The 18,485-nt window shown below is 41.6% G+C and overlaps 1 protein-coding gene across 5 annotated transcripts in view; it reads left to right on the forward strand.

Moving 5' to 3' along the window:
- Window positions 1–4,614: 4,614 nt before the first annotated feature.
- The window catches only part of ATP13A3 (ATPase 13A3), a 56,016-nt gene continuing 42,145 nt past the window's right edge, over window positions 4,615–18,485 (forward strand). Inside the window, exons 1-3 of one of the 5 annotated variants that reach the window (XM_033068781.1) lie at window positions 4,616–4,670; window positions 5,871–5,924; window positions 6,828–6,851. The gene's annotated coding sequence lies outside the window, so the exon portion shown is untranslated. Of the gene's footprint in view, window positions 4,671–4,710; window positions 4,729–5,870; window positions 5,925–6,827; window positions 6,852–18,485 lie in introns of those variants that run through there. The other 4 variants (XM_033068784.1, XM_033068779.1, XM_033068780.1 and 1 more) reach the window with 4 other exon arrangements.

The raw sequence follows: 18,485 nt of genomic DNA on the forward strand, positions 1-18,485 counted from the left end.
TGACAATCTTGGGCACTTTGTACAATTTCCTCTTAAAGCGGTTTCACAAGCTCATCTGGCAGAGAAGTGATAAATTGTTCAACAACTCAGGCTTGCCAAAGTAGTTTAAGGAGCTTTCAAAGGAAACTTTCAAAGACTTGTGGCTTTCAACTGCACGTGAATCATCTTGCAGAGTGAAACTATAATTGCTAACCTCCGTTTAATGGGTCACCATATACCTGCCTGTGTGTTCAAGAGCTCTGGCACTCAGTTCAAGAGTCATGTTCCCATGCAGATCCCATGCCTGTGCCTGAGAGCCCAGAGGGATGCCACTGCTGTTGCCAACCTACTGAACTTGAAAATCTGAGCTGGCAGAGCCTGCAAGCAACTGAGGTCAGAGAAAACACATAAAGGTAGTAGGAGGAATGTCATGTCCACACACACAGCCAAGGCATGGAGCCATGTCCTTTCTCAGCCCCTTTTGTTTACCCAAGGATATACGGGGATTAGAGAGAGTGGGCTATGGGGAATTTATCCCCTATGTAACACCCTTGCCAGGAAAGTCAAACAAACCGGGCCAGAAGTGTTCCACAGGAGGCCCCACAGCTGTCCTCAGGGAGGGCTTGTTGGTGCAGGGCTAGCAGAGGTATGATTGCAGCATCTGGGACCAGCTGGCTGCTGGTGCACTGCAGAGGTGGGTCCCATAACCTCCTTGGAGCTAAGGCACATATTTATACAGCCCTACTAGAAAAGGCAGGGTGGAACACGCTAATATATACACATTAAAGAGACTGAATAAACAAACAGTAGGTTCTGATTTATTTTCTCTGCTACTTGGATATCTTAGTTTTGGCACAAAATAGATTTCATACACAAATGTGATCCCCAGATAGGTTCTTGTCCTGCCTGAATTAGAAACCATGTGCAGAGGAGAAAATCTTCACAAATGTTCTTAAAGCATAATGGTATTTATGCTGTTTATTGCCAAAGTAATAATATCCTTGGCTGCCTTTCAGCTAGGTAATATACAACAGGTAACAATGCTGGTGTCTGGCCTCGAGGATTTACAGTTACAGATGAGAGATAGCAGTGGGTACAGTCAGACTGGGAAAGCACATAAAATGTGATTAGTCAGTCTGAGATTCACTAAATGCTGTACACTTAATAAGCATTGTTCAGCTCATTTGTGGCTCACCTGGGAGAGAGAGCAGAGTTCAGTGGGGCAAAGCCAGACAAAGAAAACAGCAAACGCCCTCAACACTGGGGAAAAGGTGGTGGGAGGGGGCAATTGAGAAATGTCATGTGTAAGAAATAATCTGGTCACAGAAAGTTGTAAAGGACTTGTAATTTTTATTATTAAGTGGGACTTGTATCCAGTTCATATTTCAGGTGGAATATATATAACTATGCAATCAAAATAGTCATGGGAAGCCCATTAAGAAAGGTTGCAGGATTTACCACTCCTCCCGTCCTCAAGCCTCAAGCTGCTTACCTCCTCCCACTGAGCAGTCTGGAGGAATTACACTGGCTGTGAATGGCCATAACATTTCCAGAAGCACTGACAATGCTGGATTGTGTTCTCTGGCTAATTTCCCCCTGCTAACCAATCTCTCTAAAGGGAACAGAATGGAGAAAAATTGTGTTTTTCTTGTAATTTCTCTTGTAATTTCTCTTGTAATTTACTTTATTTTTTCTACCAGGTTAAACACCTGATGTTTTCAAGGCATTGAATGCCATGATTTCTAGGTGTATACCTAGAAATAAGTTGTGATGCCCTGTGACCCATCCCTTCCCTAGGGAAGCTGCAGCCGGAATGCTGCAGGAGAGCTGAGGTTGCCAGGCACTTCCAGCAGCACAAACCAGAGTGACGCCAAGAGAGCTGGAAAGCAGGGAGTGTGCCAACCACAAAATTAATCTCTGAGTTAATAAAAGGCTGCATGGTTTGAGGTTTGTGAAGCAATAAACGAGTTCAAATTTGCCAGCGGACTGAAAAAGAAAAGCAATTAGGTGTTAAGGGAAACCTTCTAATGGGGATAAAGATAATACATTAGAATATACAATGGGTTGAAAACCGTGATGAGAAATTAATCTTTAATTGAAAATTACTAAAGGAATTTTGATGAAGAACATAGAAATGTATATATCAAAGCAAACCTTTTAACTCCTTTTACTAATAGGGAATGACAGAATAAGAGCTTCTGTTTAATAGCACTAATAATTTCACAATATTTTTCCTCTGAGTCATATGATGGGCTCTTTTTACCAGTCAGTACTTCATAAAAAAATTAACTCACCTTGCCTTCTCCTCATCATAGTAATTTCTTGGTCTGTAGGACCTAGAAAGCTATTTCTACTAATGTGTTTTGCCTCTCTTTTTCCAGAACCCAGGCAGAAGGGTACCCATTTCAACCTCCCCACATTCCTATGACTCTGCTGGGGACACTGCTATCAAGTTTGCAAAGCTAAAAGAGATTATGAGCAAAAGTGAGCCTGAGGAAATACTTCAGTGTGATCCAAATGGAAACTGGGGGAGTCCTTCATCAATGTGTTGTTAGGTGACTCAAATATTCACAATTCCAGTGGCATCAAAGGAGGCTTTTCTGGTTTTAAAACAAAACATCTTGCTCGAAGGGGAAGAATAGGCAACAATAAAGACATATATAGATGGGAATTTTGCAACGGGTAGCAATGGGTAGTTTAGCAGTTTGCAAAATGGGTAACTAGCTAGGGAAATTCAATGAAAATATATTGGCCAGTACCATTGATCACTAGTGGCATTTTCCAAAGAAAATCCTAGCAATGATTTAGGTTGGATGTTGGACTAAAACAATTGCAATTCAATGAAAAAAAAACCTGAAATTATTCAGTGATTTTTCTATTTTTTGTTTAGAAAATTGACAGAAGAGTGTTACCGTATTTAATTGGAGATATTTCACATGGTCTTTCACACATAACCACAGTAAATGAAAACCACTGGTTAATACCCATCTTTAAAACTTTCATGCAAAAGTATTTTAAGAATTGCCTGAGAAGTTCACTGAACTCTTAGTACTGAATTCTCAATAAATACTGTATCACTGAATTTCCAGAGAATCAGGGGAACTAACTGTTGAGTCATACATAAAACCAGTAACTGGTGTGTCCCAGTAAGCAGGGACAGAAGCTTGGTCAGGCTGACACCAGCCTTTGGCAAGAGTGGTGAGGTGGTCAATGAAGTGTGCAGTCAACAGAGAACAGAACTGTGACAGTAGAGTTAGCACATTAACAGAAAATAGATGTTTTTAGGTTTTTTTCGAGTAGAGGAAGGTGTCCATCTGATTTGAGTCAGAGCAGCTCAGCATTATGCCTGATGTGTGGGTGGCTGCCAAAAGGGGCAGTTTTGTTTCTCATTTTCTTTTCCTCTCATTCCCTTAAGCATTGGTCAGATGAGTGAATCAACTCACCACGCCAACAGAAAACTATGTCTTTTCTTTCTATCACTGTCAGAATTTCCTGCTGGATTCCCATGCTGGGCTGACTCACCCCAGAGCTGTGGGGTCACTGGAGCTGTTGCAGGAAGCCCACAGTGGTGTTGGGGTGATGATATGTTCTGCCAGACGGATGTAACCCCTGTTCAGTCACTGCTGGGATTGCATGCAATGAGATGTATCAGTCAATGGCTCCCTTCATCTGCAATGAAGGACTACTAGAAAAAATAGTACTGTGTGAAAATAAATACAGATCTTTTGTGTTTTACAAATCCTCTAAATGGTTTGTAGTGCTCTTCAAAATTTAGCAGGGATGGGTTATTAAAAGCAGGTGTACACCCTTGTTTTGCCCCGCAGAGCCCCCCATATCCACGTCCCCCAAATCCACATCCCCCCGCGTCCATGTCCAGCCATATCCATACCCCCACATCTCTGTCCCCCATATCCATGTCCCCATATCTATGTCCCCATATCCATGTCCCCCACAGCCGTGTCCCCCATATCCATGTCCCCATATCCATGTCCCCCACATCTATATCCCCCGTATCCATATCCCCACATCTGTGTCCCCATATCCATGTCCCCATATCCACGTCCCCATATTCATATCCCCACATCTATGTCCCTCATATCCATGTCCAGCCATATCCATATTCCCACATCTATGTCCCCCATATCCATGTCCCCCACAGCCGTGTACCCATATCCATGTCCCCATATCCATGTCCCCATATCCATGTCCAGCCATATCCATATTCCCACATCTATGTCCCCCATATCCATGTCCTCATACCCATACCCCCATATCCATGTCCCCATATCCATGTCCCCATATCCATGTCCCCCACATCTATGTCCCCCACATCCATGTCCCCATATCCATACCCCCATATCCATACCCCCATATCCATGTCCCCCACAGCCGTGTCCCCACGTGCGGCCCCGCCCCTCCCGCCGAAGCCCCGCCCCCGGCCCCGCCCCCCGCGACACCCCCTCTTCCGGCGCGGGATGTTGGGCGCGTGCCGCGCCGCCGTCACTTCCGCGCCCGCCCCGCCCCGCCCCGCCCAGCGCGGCCGGCGCGTGCAGCCGGTTGGCGGCGGATCCGCTCGCGCCTCGCGAGGCAGCCGCAGCCGCGCGCGCGGCGGGCGGGGTGGGGGGGGAGCGCCGGTCCCGCGCCGGTCCCGCGCCCGCCCCGCCGGCGATGGGGCTGCGCTGAGGCCGCCGGTGAGTGGGGCCGCGGGGCCGCGGGCACGGCACGGCACGGCACGGCCCGGCCCGGCAGGTGAGGGAGGGTCCGCGGGCCTCCGGCGGCGCCCTCAATCTCCGCCGCGCCGGGCGCGGGACGGCCGGCTGCCCACAGCGCCCTTACTCGCGCCGGGCGCTCCTCCGCCCGCAGCAGCCCCCGCGGGGGGCCCGGCGCGGGCGCGGGGCTTGTGGCGGGGGCCGGTGCGGTGGAGCGGGTCCCGCGGCCGGGGAAGGAGCACGCGTGGCCGGAGCGCGGTGCCCGGCGTGTCGCGGCCGCCGTGTCCGGACACGTGCGGCGCTGGCCCAGCGGCCGGGCCGCCCCCCCGCGCTGCCCAGGGGCCGCCCCGGGCTGTCGGGGCCCCCTCGGCAGCTCGGGCAGCTCTCCCGTGCCCCTTCCTCCGTCCTCTCAGCCCGGCCCCCGGCTCGGCCCGCGGTCCCGGTTACCGAACGCCGCGCGTTCCGCTGCCTGGGCACACGTCAGCGTGCTCTGCAGTGGCGGGGTCGGTGGGGAATGCTGGTGATCGTGTACCAAAGAGAAACTTTCGCAGCCCAAGATGAAGACTCTGTGCTTCTCATCCTTTCTTCAGCACATGAGTCAGTGCATTCTGCTGCTGACAAAGGTTATATAGCACTTTTCTGTCGGCTGAGCCGTGGAGACGGCGATCTCGCACTGCGAGCACCTCTGACAACCACTGCGTCATCCCTAAGAGGAGGCCTGTTATTGCCTGTTCAGGGATAAACAGCTGCTAGGTGAATTAAACACTGAGAACCTTGACAGAGTTGATACTTAAGGCAAAGAAAAACTCGAATATCTACACTCCTGGCTCTGAAAGCTTGCTGCTACCATCAGTGCTCTGTCTTGCCTGCTGGGATCAGTGTATCCCTGCAGGTGCTGTAGTTGGAAGAGGCTTTTGGAGCCCTTCAAGAAGCTGAGATAGCATAGCCTCCAGCAGTGGGAGATGGTTAACTAAACTGTTCTAACATGAGTGCTGATAGTTGTCTGGCCACGCTGTCTGACTGCTTCCTCTTCTGAGGTTGCTGAGTTAGAATTCGTTAATGTGTTTTCTTTGCAGTATACATTCACTGGAATTGTGTGGTGTTTTCTTAGCAAGGGCAGTCAAGATTATGTTTCATTTAGCCAATTTATTACTCTGACTGGGTTTTTTTTTTCTGTTGTAGGTGACTCAGCTGTTGTATGTAAGAAATTTGTCCACACACTGGCTCTTCAGACAGGTTAGCAATATTTTCCAGCCATCAGTTCCATAATGTTTGAAGGAAATGCTACTTTTACCTCTTTTTAAAATTTTGTACAACACTCTTACATCTTGTAGAACATTGATTTTCTTGATCTTGTGAGAAACAGCTTTTTTGGCCTTATTTAAATTTACTCTATGATGTAAGTGTGATCCTCATACACTTCATGTATCAGTGTCATGAGTGACAGCAGTGTATCTTTATTACACATCTACTGAGGAAGTGTTTGTCTTGGTATTTGGCATGACACTGATGGCTACGTACTGCTCCTTTTGTTAGCTGCTTTTTCTTGTTGGCTAATTGCAAGTACAGTTTCACAAAGTCTAAAGAAAATTCATGGTGTAAACTTTGAACTGTACAGTTGACTTGAAAATTTATTGGTGCTGATCTAAACTTCCTGACTTCTAAAGTGTATCATTAACATGACTTAGTCAAACAAAAATGACATCTATTGTTGGTGTAGTCACTTGTGGGAAAGAACACTGGCTTCTGGCTACATCGAGTGTTCCAGTGGGAGCACCTAGGTCAGCTATGAAAAACTGATGTGCTCCAAGGTTATCAGTTTTTAAAGTGCTTCAGAAAATAAGTAAGAGAGATCTTTTTGTTAACTTTGGTGTTGGCCAGGACTTACTGTGTGTGTCACAAGGAGGTGTAAGTAGTGAAAGGGCTCTGAGCAGTTCTGCAGACTCCAGCAAAGCTGCTGGACAGCAGCTGCTGCCTTCACAAATGCCTTCCGGTGGGGCTTTTCCAAGCTCTGCTTGGTGTCTTTCTGAAGTGCTGTCTAGATTTTGAGTTCATTTTACTCTCCCCCCTTAAATTTTCTGTTAGCTGTCTTCTAGGATCAGGCATCTCTTACTGTATTTCTTTTTCGTTTCTTTCTAGTCTGTGAAGGATCTCATGGCATTGGTAAGCACTAATTCATCCCTAACCTGGAGAGAGAGAGGGGAAAGGTCCCAGCTGCCTGGTCAGGAAGCTCCAAGTGCCTGCAGGGGAGCGTGGGGGCTGCCTAGCAGGAAGGGAAGTTGCATCATGATGTCTGTGTGATTGAGAAACTTTGTGATTCAGTGCTGTTCTGCTACTGTGCCATGTGACAGGCATGGTGCATCAGACAAACTATTTTGCTGTGTTCCTAATAAGTCTCTGTATTGACATGGAACACTCAGATTATCTTTTCCCAGTTAGCCTGAGGAGGTACTATCCTACTGTTTTCTGTGTGGAGTATAGAACCGCCAACAAGACATTGATTTTTCTCTGGGATGAAGACAAATTCCATTTATTCTGTGGAAGTAAAATACCTTTATATTGTTAAAGCCAGGTCCAAGTGGTGTGTTCAGGTCATAGAGGAAATCAGTTGTAGAACTGGGAACTGACATGGGAAGGTCAGGTTTTCATCAAGCATTTTGACCATTGCTCCCTTGTTCCTTTTTCTGGAAACCTTCAGATAGCGTTTGCTTTATTTCTGTAAACAGCAGAAATCTGCAGCAGGGGATTACTTTGACTTAGTTTGTCTGTTATAGAAATTATTACTTCTGTTGTGATAAATGTCTCTGTTGAGTGCTGTGCTTAAGCATCTTTAATTGCAGACCAGGAAGCATGGTTGTAACACCTTCCTTATTTAATATCTGTGTGGTAGACAGATGATGGGATTACCAGCATCATAAAGTCACCCCAGGACAGAATCTGATGGTATCTGGCACAGGGAGAAGATATTTCATTCTTTTATTGCCTTGTGAAACAAAGTCCTTTAGTTAAATATTTTAAAACTCTTGAGTTTTGGAAATTAGAAAAAAAGGGTTTCCTTAGATTTAATTTACTCAGTGCCCATACCTTATCACTGTAATGTGAAAATAAGTGGTTCAGGCTCATGTTTTGAATGTCTGCAAGAATTGCCTTGGAGAACAGAGTTTGTATTTAAGTGCAGGTTTTTTTGGGCAGGGATTACTGGTCTCCACAGCATGACATCTACTATGGTCAAACCTGTTTTCGGTCTGGAATTGTGTTGTTATGCAGATAAGTAGGTTTTGTGGACTTTCAGTGGAAAAAACTCCAAACAATCTGACTAGTGCTTGGATCTGGTTATGATTAGCATTCAAATCCTAGTTCAAAAATCCTAATTTCACAATAAAACATTGAAAAAAACGTTTTAAATAACAGTAATGCTAAAATGTTTCCCTTTCACTATTACACAATGAGCTAAAAATAGTTTTCATTCATAAAAAAGCTGCTTCCTTTGTTAAATAATCTGCATAGCTGAGAACAAAAGTTAATTTTGTAGTAAACTGTAGCTGTATTATAGTTCCAAGTCTGACACCTTTATTCCTGATTGAAATAAGACTGTCAACTTTAATTTTTGGTAACTGAAAAGCAGGCTTAAATAAAAAAGGATGGGTGATTCGCAGTTTCTGTTCAGGAGTTATGGATGTGGTCTGCACAAAAAGCTGAAGTTCTGTGTCTTGCTACTCCTTTTCTAAAATGTGTAATTTCTGCACCATCTTCACGGAGTGCTGTTCACTGGTTGGGAGATTGGGATGAGATCTCCCTGGCCATGGAATCTTGCTGATTGCTCTGAAGTGGTGCAGTGTCAATCACATTCATAATCCCGTTCAATTTACCAGAATTAAATGCGTTTGCATTCATTGTGTATTTTCATTTTTTCATTGTGTGTTTTTCATTTGAAAGAATTTTGCCCTTTTATTAAATTGTTCTGCTTTATTAGAATTGTGGCATTGCATTGTTCATCTTAAAACAGCTCTTTGGAAGAAGATGTGTTTGTAGAACTGGTAGCAAGTCCATTACTTTTTAGTTGGATTGAGTTTTTTTTAATGTGGTATTTAAGACTAAAAGATTATCCTTTGAAATCAAAATACCCAACTCTTCCTTTTTTGACCTTTAGCAGAGTTATATGGCAGTGATATTTTCAGTTTAGAGGGTCAATGCAGTAACAAAAATGGCAGTTCCTTCAGGTTTTATTCTAGCTAGAAGATGTCAAAGTGAAAGTTGATAAATGGCAATGACTGTGAAATCACAGCTGATTCTTTTAAATGGTAGGAGAACAGCGTAATGAGAAGACTTCTGAGAAATAGTAGTTAGAGCAGCTTAACAGACTTGGGATGCAAGAAGAAAATACATGTGGAGTGTAAAATTGAGTCACATTGTGAAGAATATATGTAAAAGACTAGTAGGGGCAGATATCACAAAGACTACAGTGCAGATGGAATGGAAAGCAGCACGAGACATAAGTCAGCTACCTGTAAAAGTGTGTTAGTAGTAGGAGGAGGAGGATTGGGAAATGCCTCACTTGATTTGGTGGGGAGCACATGTGTCTACAGAAGGTGCAGAACATCTGAAGGACTTAGTGCCTGTTTTGCTTGTCTTCTTTCACATAGTGTCATGCAGGTGCTTAATCTTATGAATATTTGTGACAAGGTAGTATTTTACACTACAGTGTACTTCCACTAGATGTTTCTGTGTCAACTGGCCCTGATAAGCTTCACTGTACAAATCTCAAAACAGCTCAAAAATATTATCTAGAACTACTCAGAATTACTAGAAGGCTGGCAAAGGATGAGTCTTCAGATAGTTACAAAGGAAGAAAGCTGAGGAATAGAGTTACAGTCTGACAGTTCAGTTTGTCTCAGTTTTTTCTATCAGTTGAGATTAATAAGCAAACATTCTATTTTCAAGTGCTTGGAAGATAACAGCAGCAGGAACTGAATTGTGGGAAAAGTAATTGTGTCCGAAGTCTTGATACGTTTTTACTGCAGAGCGGAAAGCTCAGTGGTTGTAGCAGAATCAGTGGAGGTTTAGTCTCCTGAAGTAATTGATTGATTTAAAAAGGTTTTCCTCATTTTAATGACCTAATAAGTAAATGGAGGCATGATCTGGGGGTAGATGATCCTATCTGGAGAACTGCAATTAACAATTCAGGGTTAAAATGAGAAGTTATATTGAAGGATTCTGTCCTGAGTACAGTTGCCTTTAATGAGAATATTAGTCAACTAGCTGATTAAATATGCTTATTAAATTCTCAGGGTCTCTGTGTTGGACGACATGATGAGAGTTCAAAACAACCTGAAAAATGGCATGACATTCAATAGGGACAAATGCAGAGTACTGCACTTAGGCAGGAATTGCCAGCTGCGGAAATGCAGGGTGAGGAATAACTGGTTAGCTACTAGAGAAAGGACCTGGGGGTGTACTGGATCACAAGTTAAATATGAGTCAGTGTCATGCTGTTTTGCAGAATAGGCAAATATCTTACTGGGATGTTTAAACAGGAGTATTGTCTGAGAGATGTAAAGATTAAACCCATTGGCTTTATTTGCTGTTGATGTACAGTCTGTGCAGACAGCATCTGTTTTGGGTGCCAAGTTTCAAGAAGAATTTGGACCACTTGGAAGGAGTTCAGAGTAGAGAAATGCAAGTGATCAGAGTTCGAGGAAACAACTTCATAAATGTGGAAGAAAATCCAAGTTATTTTGGCAAGAGATGAGGAGTTTAGGGGGAATGTAAGAGATTTCAAGTATTTAAAAGATTTGTAAGAAGGAAATGCTATTTTCAGTGACCATGATGGGCAGGTTGAAGTAGGATTAAGTTTCATCATGGAAAACACCAATTAAATTTTTAACATTTCTCACAGTTAAATTAGTACTTTAAGAAGTCTTTACTTGTGGCCATGGAAGAACAAGTTTGTGTTTAGAAAGAATGGTATATGGTTTAGATTGGAGAATAGACTAAACTCACTATTCATGTCCTTTTCATCTCATTCATAAGATTCTCATTCTTCATAAGATTCTAGTTTTAGTTGATGTCAGTTTGAGCCATGGGAGCCATATACAGGATTCTCTTTGTCAATACCTCTTGGTTATATCATGTGAGTTTAGATCTTGTACAGGTTTGAATGGTTGGAACTGTGATGCTTGTATTGATTTGGAAATATATGGTGTTCTGGATTACTTTCTTTTCTTGGATGTTGCCTCCTGCAAATGGAGTGAGTTTTCTTGTGCTGTCAGGATGTTCTGAACCTCCATGGTGGTGGTACTACGTGTTAGCAATGTCTGTGTGAGTTAAGCCTAGCAGAGCATTGATGTATTCCTATTCATTTTAGTAGCCTTAGTAGCTTTCGGATTACTGCTTTAGATTCAGGTGATAATCCTATGATGTTTTTCATCCGTTTCAAAGGTCCACCTTTGGCTTTGAGGATCTCTTTGCAGTTCCCATACTGTGGTATATTCACCACTACAGGGAGCCTAAGTGAGGATGGACCCATTGCAAAGTGGAAAGTCCAAGAAGCCCATGCTACTTTATGTATCATTATTTTTATACACTATTACTTTTGATTGTCTGCAGTAGATTGCATGGCAAAACAAAGTATCCAGCTAAGCCTTCTAGTTCAGCAATTGATTTGTAACTGGAATTTGTGAAAACACTTCAATTAATCCTATGCATTTTGCTGCCATATCGTATCATATCTCCAAGTCATTAAAGGAAAGTACAGTTACCCTTATCAGCTCTGCCCTTAAGATCTGCTATGGTGTTTTACATCAACAACAGCAAGAACTTGTTTTCTGGAGGCTACCTTTAATGCAGCAGTAGATAGCAGGAGCTGAAAGGTCAATGACAGGGATAATGGTTGGCCTCCAATGAGGAGATTGTACAGTTAAGTTGCATTACCTGCCTGACTTTACCACATAATAATGTTTATTGAACTGTATGACTTGGGTACAGGTTCATTTCCTGAAAAGTCCTCTTAGTGTTGGCTAGAGATTTTTTTCTCTGAGCCGAGGGATAGTTTTTCTTACCTCTGTTTCTCAAACAGGATCTGTTTTTATCTTAGAGGCATGGAGGGTTCTTAACATACCTGCTGTTGTCACTAAGTTGTGAAGGCTTGATCTAAAGCCCAGTGAATTCAAAGGCTGAGGGTGCTGCTGTCTGAAAGTGGTGCTTCTGTCATTAGAGCAGTACTCCAGATCTGACAAGCCAGCAAAAAGTTCTTTTCAGACCACCTGTAATTCCAATGGAAACATAAAAGGGTTGTCAAATGTGCAGTCTTGCAGAGTGCTTTCTTTAGATTAGCCCTATCTTCAGTTGGTCCATTTGGTGAGGACCTCAAAACCCTAAACAGTGCCTTCAGAGAGGGTCCTGACATTACTTCTTCTGCATCATAGCCATGCTTTATTGCTAGAGCAGCCTACTGAACCTTGATACTGGCAATATCAAAGACTTGTATTGTGGTAAGGAGTAATGGTGTTGAGTCCAGTTTGGACAGCCAGACTTTAAATCAACGGTGTATGGATGAAACACAGCTTCTGCTGTGTTATAGTTGTAGTGCTGTGATGGCTTTCTACTGCTTGGGTGAGATCACCCTGTAGTGAAGAGCATGTGTCTGGACCTGAGGCAGATATAATGACTGAGTGAACTGAAGCACTTGGAAAACTGTTGTTGTGCAGTCTAAGTTGGTTGAAAGTCTACTTGTGCTCCTAACTTCTTAATTTTCCTTAGCTGATCTACAAATTTTAATTTTTTTAGCAATATAATTTGTGTTTTTTTATGAACTTGTCTTCTCCGTGAGAAATAACTTTAGTAAAGAGCAGGCAAAAGTATAGGGACACACAGATTTCACCACACATATTGCATGCCTTTTGTAGGGTGAGAGCACAATGAAAAATAACTTACAGTATTGTCAGCCTGACAGAGTCCTTACTTAGTAGTGTGCAGATGGAGTCATCCTCATAGCACTCTTCCTTCTGCCATCCTCTGCTGGCATAGATGTCTGTGAAGAAATAGTATCTGAAATGCCAGAATTGTCTATGTAGCTGAAGTCTGATAACACTTGTATGTAACATCGATGGGTGTGGTAGCGTAACTCGTGTAGCCTTGTAGTCAACACAGCAGTGCTGGTTGATGAGGTACTGTCAGCAGAAGAATGCATTGAGTTGAGAATATTTTGGTGTGCACTCTCAGAAAATACTTTCTGTTGTTCTAGCTTAATGGAAGTAGTTCACTTTTTGTAAAGCCCACTTTTTTGGAGACTGTAATTTCTGGTAGTGCAGACATTGAGCTATACCCAGACAGCTGAGTCTGCTAAGTTTGTGGGGCAGTATTTTATGGTGAATCATCTGAGTAATGTTTTGCTCTATCCTCCCATCTTATCTTTGCTGGATTCCCAAAGACTGTTTTATATCTGTGTGTCCCTCTATCAGAGAGCATCCTCGTTCTTTGGATACTGATTTTGATTTTAACTAGGCTAGCGGTTTTTAATTTTAAAAGTGTGGTAGCATATACAGCTATGAAAAAGAGCTTGGTACCGTAACATCAGCCTGAAAGATAGTAAAAATATAGTAGCTGGTGGTTGATTTCTTTTTTAAGGTCCCACAGAAATAAGGTAATGTTCAGAGCTTCACTATTTTTCAAAATATTGTTGATTATTTTGCTATATTCAGATGAAGTAGTTGTTTGGCAGTTTCCTTTTCCGAATGCTGTAGCCAAGGAGAAACCAAAGTGCACGTTCACAAAGCTAATAGATTGAGGGTCAACGTAAGGGCAAAATGAATCCTTCTCTATGAATTCAGGAGTTCTTTGCAGGATGTTGGTAAGCTTAAAATGTGCCACAAAATAATTTTAAAAACCTCAGGAAAAATCCGCTTTGTAATAAATAAGATGATAGGGTATTTGGCTCATGTAACTCTTGAACTACAAGTCTCTGGGACTGGAGATTGTGCATCATTATGTGACTGTACTGTCTCCTTGGCTGCAGGGGAAATGGTTTGATCTGACCTTTCTGGGCCCTTGTTTTGTTGCTCTATTAGCCTTCAGCCTGGCTTTCTGTTCTTCCGTGGCACTGATACAAAGGGTATGGAGTTAAAGCTACTTGGGCATTTAATAGGAGTGAAATTGTGGCAGTCCTCAGTGGTGCTTTAGGAAGCTGACCTCTGTTTTCACCTAGCATTTATGACAAAACAAGGCTGAAGGGGGAAAATTGGGTCGAGCATCTGGACTGGAGCTATCTGGGAAGAGGCTACTTATGAATATTTGGCTAGACAGTGGTGATATTTCAGTTAGTGAGGTCAATGCTTGAGGAAAAAGCGCTCCTCGATACACTTCAGGTACTTGAAACATTTCAGTCTTGCTTTTAAGGAAACTTTCCTCTTCACAGCAGAGATGGATACAGTTACACCTCTTAATACTGTTATAAAAAATTTTATAGGCTATGAAAGAAAGAAAAAAAAAAGGTATTTCAAACAGATAAAAATGTTGCTCTAGACAAGCTATGTTAAGGCAAAATTTATTCTTTAAGGTAAGTGTGCAGGATAAAAGCTGACTGTAAATGGACTTGTCAGCAAAAGCTCTTACTTATGGGAGAAGCAAGACTCAAGACATTTGCTGATGGTCATTAGCACTGAGAAGATTGCAGCAGCTGAAGGGATATCCCTTGCCAGATTTTTGTAGTCTATTTCCATTACACAGGAGATGTCTCCCACTGCTGATGCTGTGGAAGTCTTTCCCAAGGGGCACAGAAGCACTGAACAGTGTCATTTAAACTGAGCTATTTAAGGCAATGATGGAATGTATTGTAGTAGGATGTGGGGAGTTTATTTAATTTCATGGATTGTGGAAGTCCTTCTCTGAAATACAACTGTTACTAAATCTCTGAAGCTCTTCTGGGTTTGTAGGACTGTTCTGAATGACTGGGACATAGTAGCTAGATGGATGTGGGCCAAGGTTTACATTGCAGGCATGGAGGCATGGAGTTAGATGTTACAGTCCTGTAGGTCTGTTCTCTTCTTGTCTTTGTCAGGCTTCTTTTCATGGAAACAGAGTGCAACTTTTCCCCCATGATTTTTTCATCTTGCCTCATATGGTAGTTCTGAGGGTAAATGAATCATTTTCAGGAGCTAAGCTGTCAGGTTCTATAAATTCCTGTGCATAAAAATTTGTTGTTTACAGCAGCTCAATCTTGGAATGGAACTTGTTTGCACATTTTTCTGTTAATTATTTCAGTTGCTGTAATTTGAGATCCAAACAAATTAATTATTATATGTCACATCTTGGATTTAATTCTTTTATACAGTCTTTTAACATTAATATTTAGCGTCATTATATGATATTTAGAGTTTTAACAGTTTCTGTCATGCACAGTATTTCAATTGATTGACAAGTTGTTTGCACACAAGAGCTTTTTCCTTGAAATGTTTCTGATCTAAGTTAAGTGAATGTGCCACATACTTCAGACTTCGTGTCAATTTATTGTGACTGTTTTTAAAAATCGTACTTTCAGTAAACATTAGAAACCCCTGGTTTAATGTATAGATTTTCTTACAGAATACATTTTTAGAAATTAGTACAATTTGGTGCTATATATGGACTATACTATTTTGTACTTTTAGTAGTTGCATAGTTGAACTTTAGAATATCTAAGTTTTGTGTTTTGACTTCAGGAAACTGAAGAAATACTGCTGCTTTGTCTGAGAATGCTTGGCTGAAAGCAGTGAAAGGTACTAAGTCATAATTAGGATGGGAAAGGAAGACGTGAAAGCCAGTTGCTGCTTATGATGAGTGTGACTGCTCTAGTCATGGCTGTATGTACTTCTGAGGAAACAAAAGTTAAATGTCTAAACTTTGGAGGAAAGTTCATCTCTTGTGATTAGTCTAGTTTTGCTTGATGATCTTGCAGATGAAGAGAAATTTGATACAAATGTTCTTATGTTAACCTCAAAAATATTTTCCAAGAATTTAAGAGGAAGAGGAAAAAAAGTCATTACCTCCTTTTATTGAGCATCCATACTACAAAAGCAAATATATCCCAGGAAGCAGATACTCCACATTGCACAATAAGGCGGCAGCCACACAGGAAAGGCTGGGCTCTTGGCACAGCCCCTAAGGGGAAATGCTTCCTTGAAAGGACCCATTGTTGCTGGGTCTGGGTCTTCAGACTCCCAGTTCTCCTCTAGAATGGCTTCTGGTCTCTTGGTGCTGGGATGGGGCATCTTTGCCATCCCCATTATCTGTCCATAATAGTCTTGGTTATTTAATCACAGAGAAGGGCTGAGTAAAGGAGAAAGGAAGGTTTCTTTGGAAACAGCCTCAGTGCTCGGCTATTGAGAACTCACGCTGGGTGTAATGGCGCCATGCCTTACCCAAGGTATTTGGAACAGTTTGACTTTCTCTTCCAAGAGCAAACAAAACATAGTCTGTGAATTCTAACCCAAATGTCTGGTATACTCTTCCAAGAGAAAAAAGAACTAATAAGCATCCAAAATAAATGTATGCTTTGTTGGAATCCCTGGCTGTGGGACCTGTCTTCTTTCCCTCATGGCAGTTAGGTAAGAGATCCAGAAATCTGAAAGAAAATGGGTAAAGACTCTGTTTCTTTGGGTGATTGCGATTTTTGGTTTTTGGTTTTTCAGTTTAAAATTTTTTTTAATGTGAGTAGCTGCTGCTTGAGGTAAGATAAATGAGATGCTGGGAAGGTTAGGTGATAAAATGCTTGACTAATTGTCCTTGAGATGACCAACAGCTTTCCTAAATTCTCTTCCAACATATCTTCAACTTCTTCATTACTGCTATATTAATAAAAAATTCGTAAGTGGTCTGGAAATAACAATCTGAAGATGAGCTACAAAGTAAGTTTTGAGTCTAGTATTGGCTATAGTACTTTGTTATCATGATGAATTGACATACTGAGTTTATTGTTAGATGTAGAATTATCTTTCTTTAATGTAGCCTGTACTCTACTATAAACATTGCGATTGCTATTACAGCCTGCAAAAAGTATACTTTACAAAGAATACACTCTACAAATGTAAATACAGTTTTGGTTTGGTGATTGTTGGATACAATGGTCTTCCTTAAGCCTAAACACAGAAACAAAAGCTTGTATTATAACAGAAAGCCTAAGATGGGAAGTGATAAAATAGGTATTGAGTGGAGGGCTTTGTTAAAATTTAGCTCGTGTACTTGTAAAATTTCCATGTATTCATTAAACTATTATGTCATTCTTATTGTTAGAGCTTAGTTAGTTGACTAAAGTGTTAAGCTTTGTTTGTAGTACAAATTATAACCTTAACTCCTTTCAAAATGCAGTTGAAGGATTTTTGATCTTCCATAGTTATTTTAGTTTGTATGTCTTACTCGAGCATCTGTTGTATATTATATGGGTAGCTTAATATTTCAAGGTTCAGCTGCAAGTTACCTGGTGAACTGTAAACTGCATCAGCTGCCATTTTTGTAAGGTGCATTTCTTAGGGTGAGGCTGCCTCTCAAGTAGAGTATCTCTTGTGTATTTGTAAACCACATGCTAGTAAAAATACAGATATGTTCAAATAATACTGAAAGTTTTACAAGTGCATTACATGTGTAAGCTCATGGTAATGCACATTGAAGAAAAAGTCATAACCTTTTGGTTTTTATGGTCACAAAAGTGTGATAACCCCAGGCCTTTGGCTAAGTAATGTATCACCTGTAAAGGGATCTGTTTGAGTTTGGGGATGGTCTTTGAGTGACATGGATTTTATGTTTTGTGGACAGACAGAGAGGCTCTCACATGTGGTGTCAGGCTTGCCAAGTGGTGTGAGGTGTCTCTGGCATTGTGCTGCTGTTCAGACATAGGGATCCTTCCAAGTCCAGGGCATAGCAAATCCATCTGGCACACACCATAGCTGTGGTCTGGGTGCCTGCAATAGTGAAACAGAATCAGAGAAGCAAAAATGTAGAGTACAGGCATACCTGTCTACAGAAACTCCTTGGAGACTGAGAAACCAAAAAGAGCAACTAAGAAACTCTTTCCTTTAAGGAGGTACAGAGGCTAATGATGAATCCTGATTGCAGACTGTGTGGTGGCAAGGTGCATTTTAGTAGTGCATTTCTTATAGCTGTTTAAATGGATTTCAAGATTCTTAATTGCAAGTGTAATAAAATGCTCCTTCTTTCATTCTCAGTGGCTGCGGATTCTGCCCATCTTGTTTCAAAAGCTGCCAGTGGAGAAATTTAAGGAAATAATACATTATTTTTACAGATACTAAAGTAAGATATCTTAGGTTAAAGAGAAGGACTGGAAAGTAACTGTAGGTCTTATGTCCAAGACACTGTGGGCAGAAATTTTGGTTCTATCCCTTGCAAGCTGGAAATATTATATCCAAATTTGCTTTTTTTGGTGATTGATTTTTAGCATGTGCAACATATTATGAAATATATTTTGAGAAGAATGTGCTTGTAAGTATTTTATAATTTTTTTTTCCTGATCCTTACGTTTTATTAACCTTGTGTCAAGGAAAATATTTATTTCATTGTGCCAAGGAAAATGAACTGCCATCCTTTTCTGCTAATGGTCAACTATTGACCAGGCTGTTTTCATCTTTCCTAAGAAGTTGGATGTATTTTCAGATGGAATATTTTCTTTTAAGGTACATTCATTCCTCTTCCTGTCTTGTTACAGCTCTTCCAGTTTGAGTATTTCTTCAGTGTGAATTTCATTATTGCCGGTATGGCAGAGGTTGAGCATTAGCTGGTGTTTTGTGTATGTGTAGCAATTATTTTACCTCC

The sequence above is a fragment of the Catharus ustulatus genome, chromosome 10, assembly GCF_009819885.2.
Source record: "Catharus ustulatus isolate bCatUst1 chromosome 10, bCatUst1.pri.v2, whole genome shotgun sequence".
NCBI classification, from domain to species: domain Eukaryota; kingdom Metazoa; phylum Chordata; class Aves; order Passeriformes; family Turdidae; genus Catharus; species Catharus ustulatus.